This window comes from Equus asinus, chromosome 12, assembly GCF_041296235.1.
Source record: "Equus asinus isolate D_3611 breed Donkey chromosome 12, EquAss-T2T_v2, whole genome shotgun sequence".
In the NCBI taxonomy this organism is placed as follows: Eukaryota; Metazoa; Chordata; class Mammalia; order Perissodactyla; family Equidae; genus Equus; species Equus asinus.
In genome coordinates this window covers 44,094,811-44,114,391 of record NC_091801.1, presented here as the reverse complement: position 1 = coordinate 44,114,391, position 19,581 = coordinate 44,094,811, and the positions used below count along the sequence as shown (strand labels likewise).

The 19,581-nt window shown below is 48.6% G+C and overlaps 1 long non-coding RNA gene across 2 annotated transcripts; it reads right to left on the bottom strand.

Moving 5' to 3' along the window:
• Positions 1-2,137: 2,137 nt before the first annotated feature.
• Positions 2,138-10,572, bottom strand: LOC106831464 (uncharacterized). Of its 2 annotated transcripts, XR_001398177.3 has the most exons (3): positions 10,086-10,499; positions 9,689-9,743; positions 2,138-6,279 (listed from the first exon to the last, which is right to left on the bottom strand). It is a non-coding gene; the product is annotated as an uncharacterized lncRNA (long non-coding RNA). The 2 variants fall into 2 exon arrangements; XR_011493272.1 differs by lacking the exon at positions 2,138-6,279 and having other exon boundaries at positions 8,274-9,743; positions 10,086-10,572.
• Between the last annotated feature and the right edge of the window lie 9,009 nt (positions 10,573-19,581).

Here is a 19,581-nt window from a genome sequence, read left to right as displayed (position 1 = left end):
CACATTCTCCAGTAGAGTTTAGCCAGTCTCCTGCTGCACTTGTCAAACCTGGGGAGACTCAAGCTCCTTCCTGCAGCTGCCTCCTGATGGTAGAAGCAGCAAAGAAGCCCGCCAGGCTTAGGAGGGCAGGAGAGAGAGGCTGCCCCTCCTGCAGCCCAGCATGCCAGGGAATGGCCCAGCACCTAGAGGTCCTGAAGGTGGGGCATTGTATTCTCAGGTTCTGGTTTCTCGCTTTCTTTCCTTGGATATTTTAGTGATATGTTTCTAACCTAATTTCCATAATAACTTCAGAGGACTCTACTGTACATCTCTATTCTGAAGGGCAGACCCTTAAACAGAGTTGAAACGTAAATCCTGGGCAAGTGTGTGGGTCTTTAAGAGGACCATTTCATAGGAAGCAGGCTGCCAGGACTCCAAAGGAAGCCAGCACAAAACTAGATGGAGGGACACCTACTCGGGATGGTGGCAGGATAGGAAGTTAGGACTGTAATTATAAAGGGGGCAGCCACAGGGGTCAGAGGCTGAAGAGAGCCTCTCCTCCCTAGGTGAAATGCAGGGGCACACATGAGAGAGAGAGCAGTGTTCCTGATGAGGACTTCATGGAGGAGCGGAGCAGACATGCAGGGACCTTAATTAGGTTCGCAGGGCAGACCCAGGACAAAGTCCAAAAGCTGTTTATAGGAATTTAGCACAGGATTAGGTGGATTAACAACCAGGAATTCTTGCTATAGGAACACGCTCTTGCACTGAAGCTGCCTCAAGTCCCCCCACACCCAGGGTGAGACTTGGGCAAAGGGCTTAGGGAGGGGTGGGGCTGGACTTGGGGGTGAGATCATGGTTTCCAGCAGAGGTCAAGGATCAGACAAGGCCTGGCAAATTGTGCAGAAGCCTGCAGCCATGGCCACCATCCTGGAAACTCATATTCATAAGTCAACCAAAAACCAAATTCACTTGTTGTTTTACCCTCAAAACAAGTTTATTTGGGAATAGCCAGAAGAATTGCAGTTCAGAATGTGCATGCTATGGCAACCCATAGGCAAATCTGGAGAACAAAGGAGAAGAGCTGCTTTTATAGAGAAAAAGAAGGAGTAGGGAGGGGCTATTCTAAATGAAAGTCCATTGAGGGAAAGTAACAGTTCAGGGAAGCAATGGCTTCTCATTGACTGAGCTGCAGTGTTTCTCATTGGCCAGGCTGTTGCTGGGTGGGGAGAGAAATCTTCCTTCACTAGTAAAGTAGTTCTACTTCCTGTTGAAAATACTGTTACAGGTCTCTTCCTGTTTGGTGTAATTGACGGTGTGTGATAGGGCATGAGAGCTCCCCCTACAGGCCTTCTCAAATCCAATTTACTTGAGGTTTCTCATTTCTTTCACCTCTGCCCTCTATTAACCCAAAACAGGAATTTAGCCTTGATACCAGTGACAGCTACCCAAGTCATGGGTGTGGTACCTACAAGGAGTGAACAGCTTCTTTCATGTAGACCTTGGACTGTAGAGAGTGGTCCTTATTAAAATCACCTGCTATACTATTAAAAAACCAAAAACAAAAAGCCTGATACTCAGGTCACACCCCAAATCAATAAAATCAGAATCTCCGGGGACAGGAACCAGCACCAGTGGATTATAAAGCTCTCTGGATGTTTCCAATGTGCAGCCAAGATTAGAACCTGAGGTTGAATTCTGGCTCCCCCCTTTGCCAGCTGTGTGACTGTGGGCAATTTACTCCAACTGTGCTTCAGTTTTCTCATGTGTGAATTGTGGATACTACTAACACTGCCTTACAGGGTTCTCATGAGGGTTGAATGTGCTTAGGCAATCCCTGACATGCAGTAGCTGATCACTAAGTGCTAGCTACTATTATTAACAGTGTCAGGATTCAGTTTGTCAACCCAAACCTGAAAAGTAATGGTTAGCATCTTTGGCTCTTTTGGGATTTGTCAAATCTTACCCTCTTAATAGCAGCATGGTTTGTGGGGATGGGGATGGAGCAGGTTCTGTGCTACCGAAAGATGATCACATGCTGGTATTTCTAAACAGTTTAGGGTGGGAGAGAAAACCATGTCCTACACAGGCTGATCATTACGTCTTAAAATGAGAAACTACCTTTCCAGGACATCATCTACTTTTTAGCATTTAATTCTTCTTTTTTTGGGGGGGGGGGTATGGGAATGGGTAACAGTTTTATTGAGATATAATTCACATACTGTACAATTCCCCATTTAAATTACACATCTCAATGGTTTTTAGTACATTCACAGAGTTGCATAGTCTCATTGTTGTTTTGTTTTCAGAAATAATTTTCCAAGAGCTTGTTCAATTCCTGCCATATCTGGTGTTTTTGGTCCAGTCTTGAGAGATCACTGTTAATCCAGCATGGGTTCGTTCACATCTTCAACACATTGGTATGGATGGTTCTTCAAAATGTGACTGTTTGGGCATGATACTGTCCAAAATATTATCTTCAAGTTCCAGTTACAGAAGTCATGTCAGAACAGCTAAGACAACAGCAGCACGGGATTCAGCAAGAAAAGCCATCCCCTTGGTGGTCAGCTCCAGGGAAGAGACAGCAAAGAAGGTCTAGAATGGGGAGAATGGTCCTTAGAAAGAGATGGGGAGGGGAAGGAGCAAGAATCTTAGCCTCTCTCTGGCTCATGTCTCACTAGGGTTGGCCAAGAGGGCCTCTCCTTGTCCCACGAGCAATAGGACAGGTTCTAGCATTTTCTAGGCTTGACGCACATAGGGAAGGGTTGGTCCTCCCAGAATTCCCAGGTGGAAACAGTCTGTAAAGCTGCACCATCTTGGAATGTGACAGAAGTGGGGACTGTTGAGTGTCAGCTGTAGGACCCTCCACTCAGGATTCAGTCCCAAATTCTCCCCATCTGTCTATGGGAATATCCTCTCATCCTTTTGTTTTTACTTAGCGTTAGAGATCATTTTCCTCTGTGCAGTGTCTGGCCCCCAACTTCTATGACTTTAGCCAATTCTCTTTTTCTACCATCATCTTAGGTAGTTTTCAGAGTGTGTGTTTGTACAAACACATACACATACTAAGATTTTGTGCTCTGTAATCTCCAAACACAGCCCTCAAGTCTCCACACTATAAACAATATTTCCAGAGTCCTGGCTGGAGGTGGAGCCATCACAAAGAATTGTAGGTAGCAAAGAAGGAGGTTCCTGACTAATCAGATGGCACCAAAAACCCTCTCCACCACAGAAGCTCAAACTTGCTTTAAATCAGTGCTTCTCTAACTTTCAAAAGAAGTTCCTGTTTAAAAATGCAAATTCCAGAACCCAACCCCAACTCCTAAAGCAGAATCTCCAGAAGTCAGGAAAGATGTATTTCCACAAGTACCCCCAGGTGATTCTTTTCATAGGAAAGTTTTCTCTTTTTTCTTTTCTTTCTTTTTTCTTCTAATGCAGATGCCTCCTCACTAGAGATTCAGGTTAGACTGATGTGTTTGAATACAGTGGGTCTGAAATGCAGTCTATTGAGAATCATTGCCGAGCTTCAGGCATATCTGACCCCATTTTCACCAATTTGATCTTTAGCTACTAAACAAGCTTCAACTGGGCTGAGTATGATTTTATTCAAGTTTTCTGTCTTTCAGAGAAGATATAACTTCATTTTCTTCATCATCATTACTTAAAAACAAAAAAATAAAATCAAACAACACCTCTGCTTTATCGAACCGTACTGTGCACCAGATGAGGTCCTTTACATACCACCCTCACTTGGTCCTCCCAACAACCCTTTGAGGTTGATTCTATTGGTTGCCCCATTTGACAGATTAGAAAATTGAGGCAGAGGTTAAGTAGCTTACTTAAAACCACTCAGCTAATAAGTAGCAAAGCCATTCTCACCGAATCCCTGGCTAGCCACTGAGGGCAACACGCACAAACTGACCCATGGCTCAGGGTTGTTCTGAGTCAAGGAGCCTCCATATCCCATGACAAGTTTCCCAAGGAGAGAAGGGGCTCCGCCCAAAAACGCACACACCTGCTTTGTATCAGTCCAGCAATGGTGGGCTATGTTGGAAATACCTTTAGGTCAATAATTCCCAGTTGATGGTGCATCAGAATCATCTGGGGAGGGTGTTAACCTCAGAGAGTGTTACTCATTATGTCTGGGATGTGGCCCAGGAATCTGCATTTTTATAAGTTAACCAGTGATTCTGATGCAAGTAATTGGAGGGCTATGCTGAAAAAAGAAAAAAAGGGGGCAGGGGAGGAAGGAGGAGAGGAAGGGAGGGAGGAAGGAAGGAGGGAAGGAGGGAGGGAGGAAGAAGAAAGAACCACCCTGAGTGAGGAATCAGCCCTTGACAGAAAGATAAAAAGTACTCCTGAAACGGGGGGCCAACTTGCTTTAACTATACTCAGTTGTCTGTTTGCAAAAGTAGTTAGATAGTGCGTTACTAAAGTCCAATCTAGGGGCCAGCCCAGGGATGTAGTGGTTAAGTTTGTGCACTCTGCTTTGGGTGACCCTGGGTTCACAGGTTCAGATCCCGGGCCCGGACATAGCACCAATCGTCAAGCCATGCTGTGGCAGCATCCCACATAAAGTAGAGGAAGATTGGCACAGATGTTAGTTAGCTCAGCGACAATCTTGCTCAAGCAAAAAGAAGATTGCCAACAGATGTCAGCTCAGGGTCAATCTTCCTTACACAAAAAAATAAAGTCCACTCTATAGACAATATCTCTGACCCTTGGTTGACCGTGGTAACAGGTGCTTAAGTTTTTCAGGAAGTGAGAGTTGACTCCTTGTCCAGTTGAGGCCAGTTAAGACTACCGACTCATCAACTGGGCCTGCACAAATGCCTGATAGGTGACCCTTTGATGTCAGGGGGCTGAAAACTCCACCCTCAGATCATGCTAACACCGCCGTTTTGTGAATGTGCCTCCTGTAAAGAGTCATAAAGCTTGACTGTGCTTGTGCAGGTAACTGATTACCTCACTTTTCCTTACCTTCAATTATCTGTCCCCATGCTTCAGACTACTCTGCCCCTTTATCCCACAAATATCCCTAATCCTCAGTGTCAGGAAGGCAGGTTTGAGACTTGTTCTCTCGTCTCCTCACTTGGCTGCCTTATGAGTAAACCTTTTCTCTGCTGTAAACTTGTCATCTCGGTGATTGCTGTACTGTGTGGTGGGCAAAACAAGCCTGGTTTGGTAACACTCCCCCATGGAGGTGAGGGAGGCTGCATCCTTAATGATTTCTTGTCCCTTTCTCCATATCTGGATACTTTCTACTCCTCTGTCAAGCCACAGCTCCCATGTCACACCTCCCCTGTACTGTCTTTCTCCATGGCTCCAGAAAGAATAAGGAAGCCTCCTCAGGAATTCCACAGCCCTTAAATCCAGGCACTGGTATGTTTTTCTTTACCACATTGGCTCAAGTGGTGGTTTACACCATTTAATGCATTGTGGGTGGCTTATTCCCCTCGCATGGGAGTGAGGCCACAGCTTCCAGGCTGGGTCTGCTGAGCCATAGCTGGACAGCCAGGGAGCTGGTGGAGGCCCAGCTGTTGAGCAGAGTCCAGGTGGGCCTGAGCAGATATTCAAAGACTAAGCAGAGCTGTTAATACTACCGAGGTGATACTCCCACACCCACACACAGGCCAAGACTCTGAGCCCCTTGAGAACAGTGGCCCCGCCAGCCCCTGTTCTGAGCTGCCAGTGCCTCGCCCAGTGTTGGGTAAGCAGCAGGGACTAAATCAATGATGCCAGTAGGTTTCATGGAGCTTGTCAACTCCAGTCACAGCCATAACACCTGCCTGGAGGGCCCTGTGGGCAGAACAGGAGGCAGTGTTGGACTCCATGGGAAAGATTGCTGAGAGCGATTATTGATGTCTGCCTTGGGCATAGGAGGCTACTATCTGCCACATGTTTGCCAGCTGTATTAGTTTCCTGGGGCTGCCATAACAAATTGCCACAAACTTGGTGGCTTACAACAACAGAAACTTATTCTCTCACAGTTCTGGAGGCCAGAAATCTGAAATTAGTCTCACTGGTCAAAATCAAGAGATGGCAGGGCTGTGCTCCATCTGAAGGCTCTCGGGGAGCATCCGTCCTTGCCTCTTCCAGCTTCTGGTGGCTCCAGGCATTCTTGGCTTGTGGCAGCACCACTCCAACCTCTGCCTCCATCTTCACATGGCCTCTTCCCTGGGCATCAGAGCTCCCTCTCCTTTCTGTCCCTGCCCAAGCCTCCACCCCACACTTGTTCCAGCTCTTTGAAATAGTCTGTGTGAAGGTGAAAGAGCTGTTCAGTAATAAATTGTGTTGACTCTGTGGGGGAAAAAAAACAAAAACTGGATTTAGGGATCCAGTTTTTAGCGATTTAGGGCCCACCCTAAATCCAAGATGATCTCGTCTCGAGTTTCTTAATTACATCTGCAAAGATCACTGTTCCTAATAAGGTCACATTCACAGGCACCAGGGCTTAGGACTTGCACATATTTTTGGGGGGACACAATTCAACCCACTACACCAGCCTTGTACTGATTAAACCTCAGTGATTAAGTGCCCCCTCCCCTTTGTTCCCTACCTCCCATCCGCTTGTTCAAACCTTTCAAAATCTAATGCTGGTGAACCTCTCCTCCTACCAGGGACAGGGCGGCCTGGTGTCAGTTCTGGCTCATCGCAGGCCTCCCCTGCAGCCCCTAGGTCAGAAGGGATGTGGAGGAGAGAGAGAGGCAGAAAGCCTCCTGCTCTGACAAAGATAATAAAACGGGTGCCAAGCCCTCTCAGAGCATTCCCAGGAGATCACTGTGCTGACTCCCCTCAGGGTGTCCCAGATGCAGAAGCCAGTGCACGAACTTGGGTCAAGGCCAAAGTCAGGTTGCCCTCACCCGGCTGACTTATGCAACCCCCTGTGAGCATCACGTTCCACTCTGATCTCAGCATCTCCTGCTCAGAGGTCACCCACATCACGAAAGGCAGCTGTGGTGAAGGCCAGGCCACAAAAAAACCTGATCCAAATCCCCCCTGCACCCTTTTGTGGGGTCTGACCTTGAGCTGCTCACTTCACTTCTCTGAACCTCCCCATGAAATCAGACTGATAATAATACCTACAGACTTAAATCTTCCTCCAGCCAGGCCAAGCATCAAGAAGCAAATCTGTCCTCTAAGGCTGAGGCAGAGGGCTAGAAGAGTAAGTGTGCAGGTTCCAGGCCCGAGGTGGGCATTCCATAAACGTTTTTTGTTTAATAAAAGTGTCTGACGACACAGCAGGTGCATCATTCAATGTTCACCAGGTTTGAACACACTCCTCTCTTTAACCAGTACCTGTACGTTGGTAAGTCCTCAATCTCCATCTTCGCCCTGCACATCTGACTGCCTGACCCTGTCTCAGTGCATCCGTGGTCAAACTCCGCTCTCCCACCCCTCACCTGCTCCTCCTCCTATCTCCCTCTGCATGAGTAACCACCCGATGCAAACATCGACCAGGCAGCTCTCCTTTACCCCGAATCAGTCACCAAGTACTATGGGTCCTTCTTCCTTCATAGTCCTCAAATCTCTCTCCACCTCTCCATGCCTACTTTGTTTTCACACATTTAAAGTCACATCATGTCACACCTGAAATAATGCAACAGCTCCCCTTCTTAGTCCCTTTCCTGCCCACTTTATGTTGACAAGGCCGACATTTCTAAAACATGGGTCTAATCACATGCCAGGACTGCACAGAGCCTTTGAGCCAAAGACCAGCCTTCTCAGTGTGGCTGCAAGGCCCGCCCGTGTGACCAGCCCCAGGTACGTCTCCAGTTGTGTTCCCATGTCTCCTAAACCAGAGCCATGCAGGGCTGCTTACAGTTCTCTGACCACCTCCACCCCACCCTCTCTCATTTCTCCATGCCTTTGCACAAACTGTTCCCTTTGTCAGAAACATTCTTTTATCTATTCCTCACATTATTAACCTTCAAGACTCAACCTTCAAGACTTAGATCCTTCCAAAGGCCTTCTTCAAACTTCCCTCCCCAGGCTCCCACAGCATCCTGTCCTACATCTCTCACAACACTTACAGATTATGTCATACATGCTTGTTACGTATCTGTCCACTCCACATTGCCACACGTCCTATCCCATGCCTCAGACTGTGAGCTCCTTGAAGTTAGGACTATCTCTTCTCTCTCTATAAAACACCTGGCTCAGTACCTGTCAATAGTCAGTGTCTTAATAAACATTTGTTGAAGTGTTGAATGCCAAGGATAGAGCAGTATGATACTAAGAGATATACCTGGTTGGTTCTTATACAAAGAAAAATACCATGTTATACAATGAACTAAGCGACATCCTTAATTTTTATTGGAACATACCCAACTGTTCTTCATGTGGCCATTCTTCCAAGGGCTTAACATAAAACCCAACACAGTGAACAGCATGAATATAAGAATCACTGGTGAAAAGAGTAGTCAAACAGCACAAGCATGGGGAGCCAAGATTTTGATAGATCTAGATTGCTATTGGTTCAAGATTAAATTTCCTAAGTAGGGCTCACAGTGTACATATCCTGTCTAGTTGATGAAAAAAGATTTAAGTTTTGAGACAGCAGGTGACAAGGGTCACATTCTGTAGGAAGATTGAGCAGCCTATTAAAGAGATGAGGCCTGCCCCATCTCCACCCAGAGGTGGGTAACAACCTCGTCTACGTGAATCCTACATTCCAGTTATACTGGATATTCATTTTCTCAAATCCATCATGCACCTTCCCACATCTCTGTCACTTTCTCTACCTGGAATGCTGTCCCCCTTTAATTTCTACCTAACAATACCCTATCCATATGCCAAGGCTCCAGTCCTTTGGATAGAGATAATAATTGCCCTATTGTCCCTTTCTCCCACGTGAATATTTTGGCTGGACACTTGGCCACTTGACAGTAGACTACATTTCCCAGCCTCCTTTGTAACTAGATGTGGCCAAATGACCAAGTTCTGGCCAAGAGGATATGTGAGCCACTTCTGGGTCTGGGCCTTAAAGCATCAGTTGTGTGTTCCTCCAGTACCATTACAGTGACCTCTGTGCATGTTCTCTTGTCGTTAGTGGACTGTAAGATTCTGGAGGGCAAGGGCCACACCAATTTCATCTTTGATGTCCCCCAGAGCCATCAGCACAGTGCTCTGTCCGCAAAAGCCATGTTTGTTGAAGGAGTGAAGACACAGTGCTTCCCACTCAAGTACTGTTTTTAGAAGAGAAGCAAAGACAGTAGCAGCAAATCGATATACACACATTTCAGTAGAACCCAGAAAGAATGCGGCTGACAAATAAGAGGCCTGGTGTGCCAAGCCGGAAATAGTAATTCTCCAAAAATAAATGTATTGTGGTAACAAAGCCTGAAGAGGCTTCACGGAAAAACACAGATGGTTACTGAAACCCTGAAGCAGCCCCCACTTCCTCCTCCCAGTGACCCCATGTCCCTCAGAAGAAGCAAGGTGGAGATGGCCACATGCTCTCAGGACCTGGACAATCGCTTCTGCTGACTGGACCACCTCCTCCTGAGCACTTGTCCATAGAGCCAGGCCTGTAAAAGTAGTTTCTCAGAGGTACGTGGGAAAGGAGCACCAACAATCTTCTTCCAGGCCATCGCAGAAGAGTATAGGAAGGAGAGACTATGTCATAGGCCATCAGGAGGCACTCAGTCATTAGGGTATGAGGTCTGCAGCCAGACTGCCAGGTTTGAATTCCAGCTCTGCTACTTACCAGCTGTGCAACAGTGGACAAGTAGCTTAACCTCTCTGCACCTCCATTTCTTCACCTGTAAAACAGAGATGATAATACTACCTACTTATGAGGTTACTATAGATTTGAGTTTATACTAAGGCACTTAGAACAGTGCCTGACACATGGTAATGACTGTTGCTGTCATCAGCATCAACCTTATCCTCGTTGTCGTCACCCTTGGAGGTAGCTCATGCCACAGAAGCCTTTGGCAATAGATACAGCAAATAAAAATACCCATCTTTCAGATTAAAAATACTGAGGCTTAAAGAGACTATGTTTCTTGCCAGAGGTCACCAGGAATAGAGGTAGGATCCAGACACCCCTCCAGTATCCCAGCTCTAAATCCTGTGCTAATGGGGAGCTCTGCAGCACTCACCTGGGTATTCTGCTGCTTCAAGGGCTCCTGGGCTTCAGGAGGGAGCAGCCCCAGGGGGTTAAAGCCTGGAGGGGGTGGGGGCGTGTAATCTCCTACTCCTCTTGATTCGCTTCTAAGGAGTCAAGGTGAAGAGCCAGACCTCTCTGGGCACCACCTGCCTGCTGCCCATTCCCCAGCAGGCTCCTGACCCCATCTGCCCCAAGGGGCTGAGATTCTCTGCCAGCTGGGTCCATGCACAGGGATGGGCGTGGGGAGGCACAGGAAGGTGTTTGGGTATTTGCTGATAAAAATAGATGAAGATATCTGAGGGGACCAGAAAGGCACCAATGACATTGTGAGCAGGTATTTATAAAGGAAGGGATGAATGAGGAAGTACAAATGAGAAAATAGAAAAAGTGAGCTTGGGCAATGTCACAGCACAGGTGTTTCCTGTGATAGCCTGGCCCTGTAGCTGAAGTGACCCTAACAAAGTCAGGCTCTGTGTGTATGTGTGTGTGTGTGTGAGAGAGAGAGAAAGAGAGAGACACACACAGACGCAGACATGAGCAGTGGACACAAAGAGAGACAGGACGAGTCAAGGAGACATACAGAGAGAAAAGAAAGGCTGGAGGGAGCAAAGGTGAGAAAGGAGAAGAGACAGGAGAAGGGAAGAAAGACGAGGAGAGACAGAGAGCCACAAAGGACCACAGAAGCTGTGATTGTCTTCACCATGTCAGATTCTCAAAGTGCCCCCCCTCAAGAAAATGAACAGAACAGCAACTTCTCGCCCTGAGGGGCCTCCCTTAGGAAAGTATGGAATGTTCCTGTTGCTGGGTGCTGACCAGCATCCCCTGCCCCCATTCCTGGCTATTGCCAGCCCCTGCAGGCCACACCTCAGCTGCAGGCCTCCCAGGCCCCCTGGAGCTTGGCAGCTCCACACTTCACCCCTTGAACTTCCTTCCAGGTCAGGCAGGACTCCAGGCCGGCTTCCTCTATCACCCTTGTCTTAACTCCGGAGAAGACAAACAAAACACCCCTTGGGACTGGCACCCTCCTCACATCTGCTTTCATTGGCGGAGGAGATTCCAGATTCCAGGCCCTTCCTGCCCAAGTACTTGACCCCTTAGCAAGGCCTGGGAATTCTTGTGCCCAGACAGCTCCTGCCCACAGCCCAGCCTCGGGACAGCTCAGCCTCAGCCTCGACACCATGAGTCTACCTATAACCAATTCCAAGTCTTACTATATCTATATTCCCAGCAGGTCTGCCACACAGCAGGTGCAAAATAAGATTGTTGGTTGGGTGGCTTTCAAATTCTGATTCCCAGGAGTCTATAGACCATTTTTTAAAAATCTTCTTCCAGTCCAATACCAGTCCAATACCAGCCTCTTCCTCCATTTCTGCTGTGGGCATAGGGGCCTGTAGGAACCTCTTCATGACCTCCCAGATGAGAGAGGTCAGGGGACTGCAGACCCTGAGGTGTTCCTGGGCCATCCTCCAAACCTAGTGTATCAGTTTCCTGTGGCTGTCATAACAAATTACCGCAAACTGAGTTGCTTCAATCAACAGGAAGTTATTCTCTCATAGTTCTAGAGGCCAGCAGTCTGAAATCAGCACCCTTGAGCTGAAATCAAGGAATTGGGAAGGCCACACTCCCTCCAGAGGCTCTAGAGAAGGAAGAATCTACTCTTTACCTCTTCCAGCTTCTGGTGGCTGCCGGCACTCCTTGGCTGTGGCCGCCATCACTCCAGTCTCTGCCTCCGTGGGTCACATTGCCTCCTCCTCTGTGCGTATGTGAACTCTCCCCCTGCCTCTTTCTGATAAAGATGCATGTGACTGCATTTAGGCCCACCTGGATAATCCAGGAGAACCTTTCCATCTTGAGATCCTTAATCACATCTGCATTCCAGCAAAGCCCTTTTTGCCATATAAGGTCACATTCACAGGTTCCACGGATTAAGACCTAGATATATTTGGGGGCCATTATTTAGTCTAACACACCTGGCCATGCTGAAACTCTTGATGCAGCAAGATCTAAATGCTCCCCTAGATCCATACCCCCAGCCACCTCAGAGAATCAGCAGTAGTTGGGTGAATGAAGAAAAAAGATGGTAACATAGTGTAAAGAGCACTGAGCTAAGAGTCCTGGCCTGGAGTGTCACGTCCCCCCTTGCTAGATCCATGACTTGAACGAGTTGCTTAGTTTATCCAAATGTTTCTGGAATGTCTTCTGTATGCCAGACAGCGTGCTGGGCCTGAGACCCAGCTGGGCCCTTGTCTACAAATGATAAATCTACCCACATCCAATACTGTGTCAACATATGAGGCAGTGCCTGGAATTGTGCCTGGTTCATAGTAAGCACACAGTAAATTCTAGCTATTACTATTAGGATTACATAGTAGGTGTTCAGTAGGGGGATTTGTTTTTAACACACAAACCATGAAGGCATGGAAAAACCAGGACAAAACTGAATCATGGAAGCCAATGGAAAAGAGAGTTTCTCCATATCTTGTTTGATGTACACAGGTGCTCTGTGAGTGGGTTGATATTTTATTTTACTCAGGAAAAAATGAGGCTCAGAAAGTTAAGGTCCAGAAGACACAGTTGGCATTCACCACATAACCATCTGTGCCCCCAAATTTCCCAGCTCCCCTGCAGCTACGCAGGGCCATGTGACAGGTTCTGTCCAATGGACTACAAGGAAAAGTGACCAAGTGTCACTAGCAGGATAAGGCAGGGGACTTCCCTCAGCTCACCCTTCATCTGCCCTGGTGACCATGAGGTCTCACATCAAGATGGAGTAACCACAATATGGAAACAACCCAGACCCCTGAGCCATCACTGGAAGGGAGCTGTCCGATTCACAGAGGACTCCATAGGAGTGAAAAAACAAAAGCAAAATACGAAACTCGTATGTGTTGAGCCACTGAGATCTGGCATTTGTTTATCACAGGATAGCCTGTCCTTAACCGACTGCAAATCCAGGTCTTCCCTCTAGCTGTTTTTCCATCATCCTTCCTCAACCAAGCTTCTTAAAGGAATTGTCTGAACTTACTGTCTTTACTTCCACACCTCCCATTCACCCTCTAGTCTCTTCAGTCAGCCTTCTAGCTCATCTCTCTACTGAATTGGCCTTGTGATCACCATATTGCCAAATCCAATTGACAGTATTAGATTTTTTTCATAACTGAATTTCTGAGGAGTGTGATTCTGTAGAAATATTTTCCTCCCTTGGTTATTCTAATAGAAAGTACCAGAAAAACTGATCCAAACTAGCTAAAACAAAACACGATTCATTAAATCACATAGAAAACAGCTCAGCAGAAGAATGGATTCCAGGGATGGTTGCTACAGTGGATTACCAATGTCATCAAAGACTCAGGTTCCTCCCATTTCTTCTCTCTGCCAGCTTTGGTGTATTGGCTTGATCCTTAGGCTGGTTTTCCTTATGGTCACAAAATAGCTGCAACTGTTCCATGTGTCACACACAGACTTGACAAAGTCCAGAGGTAAAATAGAACCATCTCGTCCTTGCCTCTGTCTTAAGAATGGGAAACTTTTCCCAGAAGCCCTTTAGAACTCTCTCATGTTTCACTGGTCTCAGTGGGTCACATGGCCATTCCCAAGCCAATCACTGACAAGGGGAATGGGATTACCAGCACTGGCTTCCACTATCATGATCCACTCTCTGGAGCAGGGAGGTCCACATGCTTCTGTCAAGGAAGATAGAGGGACGGGTGTTGGGTGGGCAACCAAGAGCCCCTGCAGCAGTTTCCTTGACCACTCCTCTTCCTGGTTCTCCTGCCACTTTGACATCCTTTCTTGTTGTCTTCTCCTGGGTCCTCTTCCTCTGAAGATAACTTGAATTTTTACTTCCCTGAGGATCTTAAGCCCAGACTTCTTCTGGTCCTACTCTATACCCTCTCCCCAGCAGCCTCATTCATCCCTAAGATTTTACTTTCTATGTATATGTCCAGGATTCCGAATCTATCCCTCCTGCTCTGAACTGTCTCTTGAGCTCTAGACCCAGATATATAACTGTTGGCTACACGAAGTTCCAAGGGATCCTCAAACTCAATGTGTCTAACACAGAACTGATCTAGACATTCTGTCCCCAACTTCCTCAAAGCTGTTCCTCTTGGGCTTGTGGTTCAGGTTAGTGGAATCGCCTTCCCCTCTCCACTACTCCTTCTACCACATCAAATTGGTCGTCAAGCCCTAGGACTCTGGCCTGAAATCTCAAATGCGTCCATCCTCCCTATCCTCGTAGCTACTGCCTGGCTTCAGGCCTCATCACTTCTCTCCTGGTGCATCACGACAGCCTCCTAGCTGGCCTCCTAGCTCCAGTCTGGGAGCCCTCAGTCCATGTAACACAGCCACCAGAACAGTTGCATTGTGCCCTTTCATATCCACATCCCCCAGCTTGTGATCGCACCTGCTGGGCCTTCCACGAGCAGGCCTCTGTTGCATCTTCATCTCACCCCCTTCTCGCCTCACTCTGCATCCCAAGATCATTGACCTTCCATATGATGTCACCTCTCTGGGCCTTTGCACATGCTGTTCTTACTGCCTGGAACATCCAGCAAACTTCTACTGTTCCTTTAAACCCCTGCTTAGTCATCACCTCCTCCAGAAAGCCTTTCCTGACTCCTTCCTGATAAAGTTAACCAGTGCCTCCTATGTGCAACAGCTTTCTTCAATGATCCAATAAACGTTCACTAAGCACTTACTAGGCACCAGGCACTAGGGTAAAACAAGGAGACACAGTCCCTGCCCTGCAGGAGGGGGAGGAAAAGGTAACAAAGTTAGGAGATGTCAAGAGGATTTGAAATACTGAGGGAAAAGGCCTCAGGGAAGACTTTCACAGGCACCTGAAGGCTAAGCAGGAGCTCACCAGGTGAAGGGGAAAAAGGTATAGACAGAGGGAATAGCATGCATCGAAGCCTTGGGGTAAGAAGGGACACGGCACGTCAAAAATATCAAGATGGCAAGTCTAAACTTTGTACAGGCTTCTCCCGCTGGACTTCCCAGGCCAGCTTCACCTGCTGTTCCTCCTACCCAGAGGAGCCCCTGGAGGGCGGGCTCCGCGTCTGACTCACCTCTGCCTCTTACTCCTGCAGAATGCCGGGCCCAGGAGGAGCTCAGGGGCTGCAGGTGAATGGAGACCCAACAGATCTGACAAAGGTGTCACGTGTAAACTGGGACCCCTCTGTCCACAAGCTTATCCCCAGGGAAGGGTGGGGGGTGGAAGCCCCACTCGTTCCCACCCTCACATCTACACCCAGATTTGCCAGCAGCACCTGGCCCGGCCGGCGGGAGGAGTGATGCTGCCATCACTGCCCCTCAAGAACAGTGCTGTGTTTGTGTCCCCCCAGATTCATATATGGATACCTAATCCTCAATGTGATGGCATTTGAAGGTGGGGCCTTTGGGAGATGATTAGGTTCAAATGGGGTCACGAGGGTGGAGCCCTCATCAATGACATTAGTGCCCTCACAGGAAGAAACATGGGAGATGATCTCTCTCTCCACCACTTGAGACAGAGCAAGGAGACTCTCGGCAAGCCAAGAGGAGCTCTCACCAGAACCTGACCGTGGCGGCGCCCTGGTCTTGGACTTCCAGCCTCCAGAACTGTGAGAAATAAATTTCTGTTGTTTAAGCCACCCAGTCTGTGCACATTTTTTTATAGCAGCCACTTCCTGCCATATCCCTTCAGGCTCTTCTCCCCAGCTCAAGGATGTGCAGATCCACCCAGCAAGGGTGGCGCAGAAGGGCAGGATGCAGGCAGCCTTCCAACCACGCCGCTTCCTCAGCTCCACTGCCCCACCCCTTCCCTGCGAGAGAGCCTGGTCTCCTCTCTCTGAAAATGCAAGGCCTGGGCCGGTCCTTCACTGGTCCTGGAACAAATAAAACACAGTGGTTCCAAATTCAGACTGATGCAGAGCCAAATGCCACTAAATTAGTTCTTTAAACTCTGCTCTTTAAAGAAAACTATAGATACGGACAGAATGAAACCTGGGCTTCAAGAGCCAGACTGAGTCCTTGAGCCAATTCTAAGACTGCAGAGGCCTAGAGTGGCATCCTTGGAAAGATCCTTGTTGATCAGCCCATTTCAGAGCTGAAGATAAAGGCCCAGAACTGTCCTGTCTGTGAAGGCTCAGTGATCGAGGGCAGAAGCACACCTGAGGCTGCCTGATCTCCATTCAGGGTTCTGCCTGGCATCCAGCAATCACTCTTAGCACTCCCAGCAGATGAATCAGATAACAGGGAGCTACACAAAAGTGGATGGAGACTTTGCCTAGAGCTCATCCGAAGCAACACTCCCAGCCTCCCAGAGACGGCAGCCCGTCCAGAGGGGGACAGCTGAGCCCCGGCAGAAGGAAAATGTAAGTGTGTGCCTGCCCTGCCCCTCAGCCCAGCTCCATCCTGGCTGAGTGTTAGCAGGTGCCTGAGCAGAGAGGTCCTGGAATTATACTCTGCTTTATTCCCACATTTACCTGGGGACACACTCTGGGAGGCCCAGCCAAAGCAGCAGTAAGCTTAGGGCAATTTTAGATAAAATCTAGAGAATGGAGAATAACAGATCTCAGTTATGCAGGTCCCTAGAAGAACAGGTCAAAAATTATTCAGGGGCTGGCCCAGTGGCAAAGCAGTTAAGTTCACACGTTCTGCTTCAGTGGCCCGGGGTTCGCTGGTTTGGATCCCGGGTGCGGACATGACACCACTTGGCACGCCATGCTGTGGTAGGCGTCCCATATATAAAGTAGAGAAAGATGGGCACGGATGTTAGCTCAGGGCCAGTCTTCCTCAGCAAAAAGCAGAGGATTGGCAGCAGATGTTAGCTCAGGGCTAATCTTCCTCAAAAAAAAAAAAAATTATTCCGAACTACTGAGGGCAGAGGAATCCAGTAGGAGGGTGATGTGGAGTGGGGGTGAGCGTAGATACATCTACTAAATTCAGACCACCAGCCCCTTTCTATTTTCCTATGATCTTTCTTTTTCACCATCTGTTTGGGAACAGAGAGTGGCAGAGCAGCTGCAGGTCCCAGGGAGCACGGAGCAGACCTGGCCACACTGGCTGCAGGGCGCAGCAGCCAGCCAGAGGCTGAGGCTGCCTTATCTGACCTTTCTGTATCTGGCATCTGACCTTCCCAAGTTATCACTACTCCCTTATCTGCTTCTTCCGCCCACCCTTCGCCTACCTCAGCAGGCCTCATGAGGAGCACTGAGCAGTTGCCAAGTAGAAGAGTGACTAATCTACACTGATCAGGAAGAGATGGGCCCTGTAGAGACACCCAGGGATCCCGGGGCCAGGGCCCTCCCAAGGATGGACCCAGGAAGCAGCTCTCTTTCCTGATTCTCCCAACACATGCCCCTGCCACCTGAGCTTCAGGCAGGCACCCTGCTCTGGGGAGGGCGTATGTGGTCTGCTGAGAGCTCGGGCTCTGAGGGCAAAGGAGGTGGTTGGTCCTGGTTCTTGTGTTCTCCATAGCAATACGGGATCCCAAATCTGGGCGTGATGGCTGTCCTCAGGACCCAGAGTGCTCTGTTGACACTCTTCCTGAATTAGCAGTGTTTAGGAGCAGTCCACCGCCTCCCCACCAGACTCCTCTGTGAGGGACTACACCAGCTGCTTCGCCGTTATATCCTCTGACGACGGTAGGCAGAACAATGGCCCCAAAAGATTTATATATTCTAATCCTAGAACCTGTGAATGCTACCTTATTATAGAGACAGAGGGGTGGGGGACTTTGCAGGTATGATTAAGGATTTTGAGAAGGGAAGCTTATCCTGAATTTCCTGGTGGGCCCCAAATGCAATCACACGCATCCTTATCAGAGATTTCACACATGCAGAAGAGGAGGAGGCAGTGTGACCACAGAGGCAGAGACTGGAGTGACGCAGCTACAAGCCAAGGAATGCCACAGCCCCCGGAGGCTGAAGAAACAAGGAACAGATTCCCCCCTAGAGCCTCCAGAAGGAATGCAGCCCTGCGGGCACCATGATTTGGGGCCAGTGATACTGACTTTGTGGTAATTTGTTACAGGAGCCACAGGAAATTAATACAGTGAGTGACCTCACAGGATTTATTTCTATTATTCATTCAACAAACATCTACCAACTGCTGACTGTATGCCAGGCAGTGTTGTTGGTGCTGAGATGCAGCTGTGAACAGGACAGGGCAGGCCATGCCCCGTAAAGTTGCAGCCCAGCTGAGTGTAGAGGGCCCAAGGGCCTGTAGATGATGGCCAGAAAGCATCACCCAGGGAAGTCCCTAAAACATTTATCTAATGGTTTGTTTTTAAGTTGTGCTTGCTTATAGATACCAAGGCAGAACATCACCAGGTGGCCAAACCGCAGAACCGGTGCAAACCAGAAAAGTCCAAGATGGCACGGGCTGCCACGCACAAAAGGAAACAAGTACAAAAGGTGCCATGAGGGGGAAAAGAAGATCTGCGCATGCTCCAAATGCCCCCACCCACTTGGCATCCCACAAGAACCCTGCTCACCTTCCCTTCCTTTGGGTGTTAGAGCAGGAGCGCTGCATCCTCCATTCGTTGGTCACTGAGTACAATCTCTGCTCTGCTATTCCGAACCCAGTCTTGTTCTATTGGCAGGAGCGCTTCCGGGCACAAAGACCCGCTAGCCGGTCCCTGGTCCCTTAAGGCTCAGTAACAAAAGAGCTCGCTCACAATAATTACAGACAGCATCACAGATGAGGAGGAGAGAATGAACATTGCAAACGATCGCTTTTAAAGATAGCTTTTAAAAAAATGCATGGACCTCCATAAAATAGTGGCAATTCCTGCCACTATTATATTCACAAATTATATTCAAGTATCCTTGGGAGCACACATGACCTCTTCAGGGGAAACACAAAGCTCTCTAAATCCCAGCCACACCCCAGAAAGCTTCAGTCCTCACGGGGACAATGTGGGTCAGAGGGGGCTAGCGGGAGACCCGTGCTTGTTGCACTTCTGCCCCGCAGGCCACTGCACAGAGGGCCAGGCCGCTGACACTCATGGAAACAGCCTAACCCCTGGATGACATCACGGCAGGGGTCCTGGAAGAGCGGCTGTTCAACGCTCCCACAGAGATCGACTGCACGTAATTTACACCAAACTTCAGAGTGAGGTCATGACTCGGGGCTTACTTTAGATGAGTCAAAACACGTTGGGCCTCGCTCTGGCAAACAGTGTGCTTCCTCACAGGTAAGTTGGTCACACCAGGCAGGCAGTGACCTCATGTAATCACCCCGTGTGGTGTACTCCAGAATGGGCCATCTCCAAAGCTGGTTAAGAATCTAGCACCACCCTGGAATTACCAGATACCTGAGTCTGCAAAATATCTGCTGATCTTCTTGGCCACAGGACTCACCCTGTCTCAACAACCCAGGAGGAGGCGTCAGGGCAGCGTGGGGTGAGGGCAGGAAGCCAGGATGGTCCACAGTCTGCCTCAACTTCCTGGGCCTCTTGCTTCTTGGAGGCTTAACAATACCCCTGTTTCCACCTCTTTTGA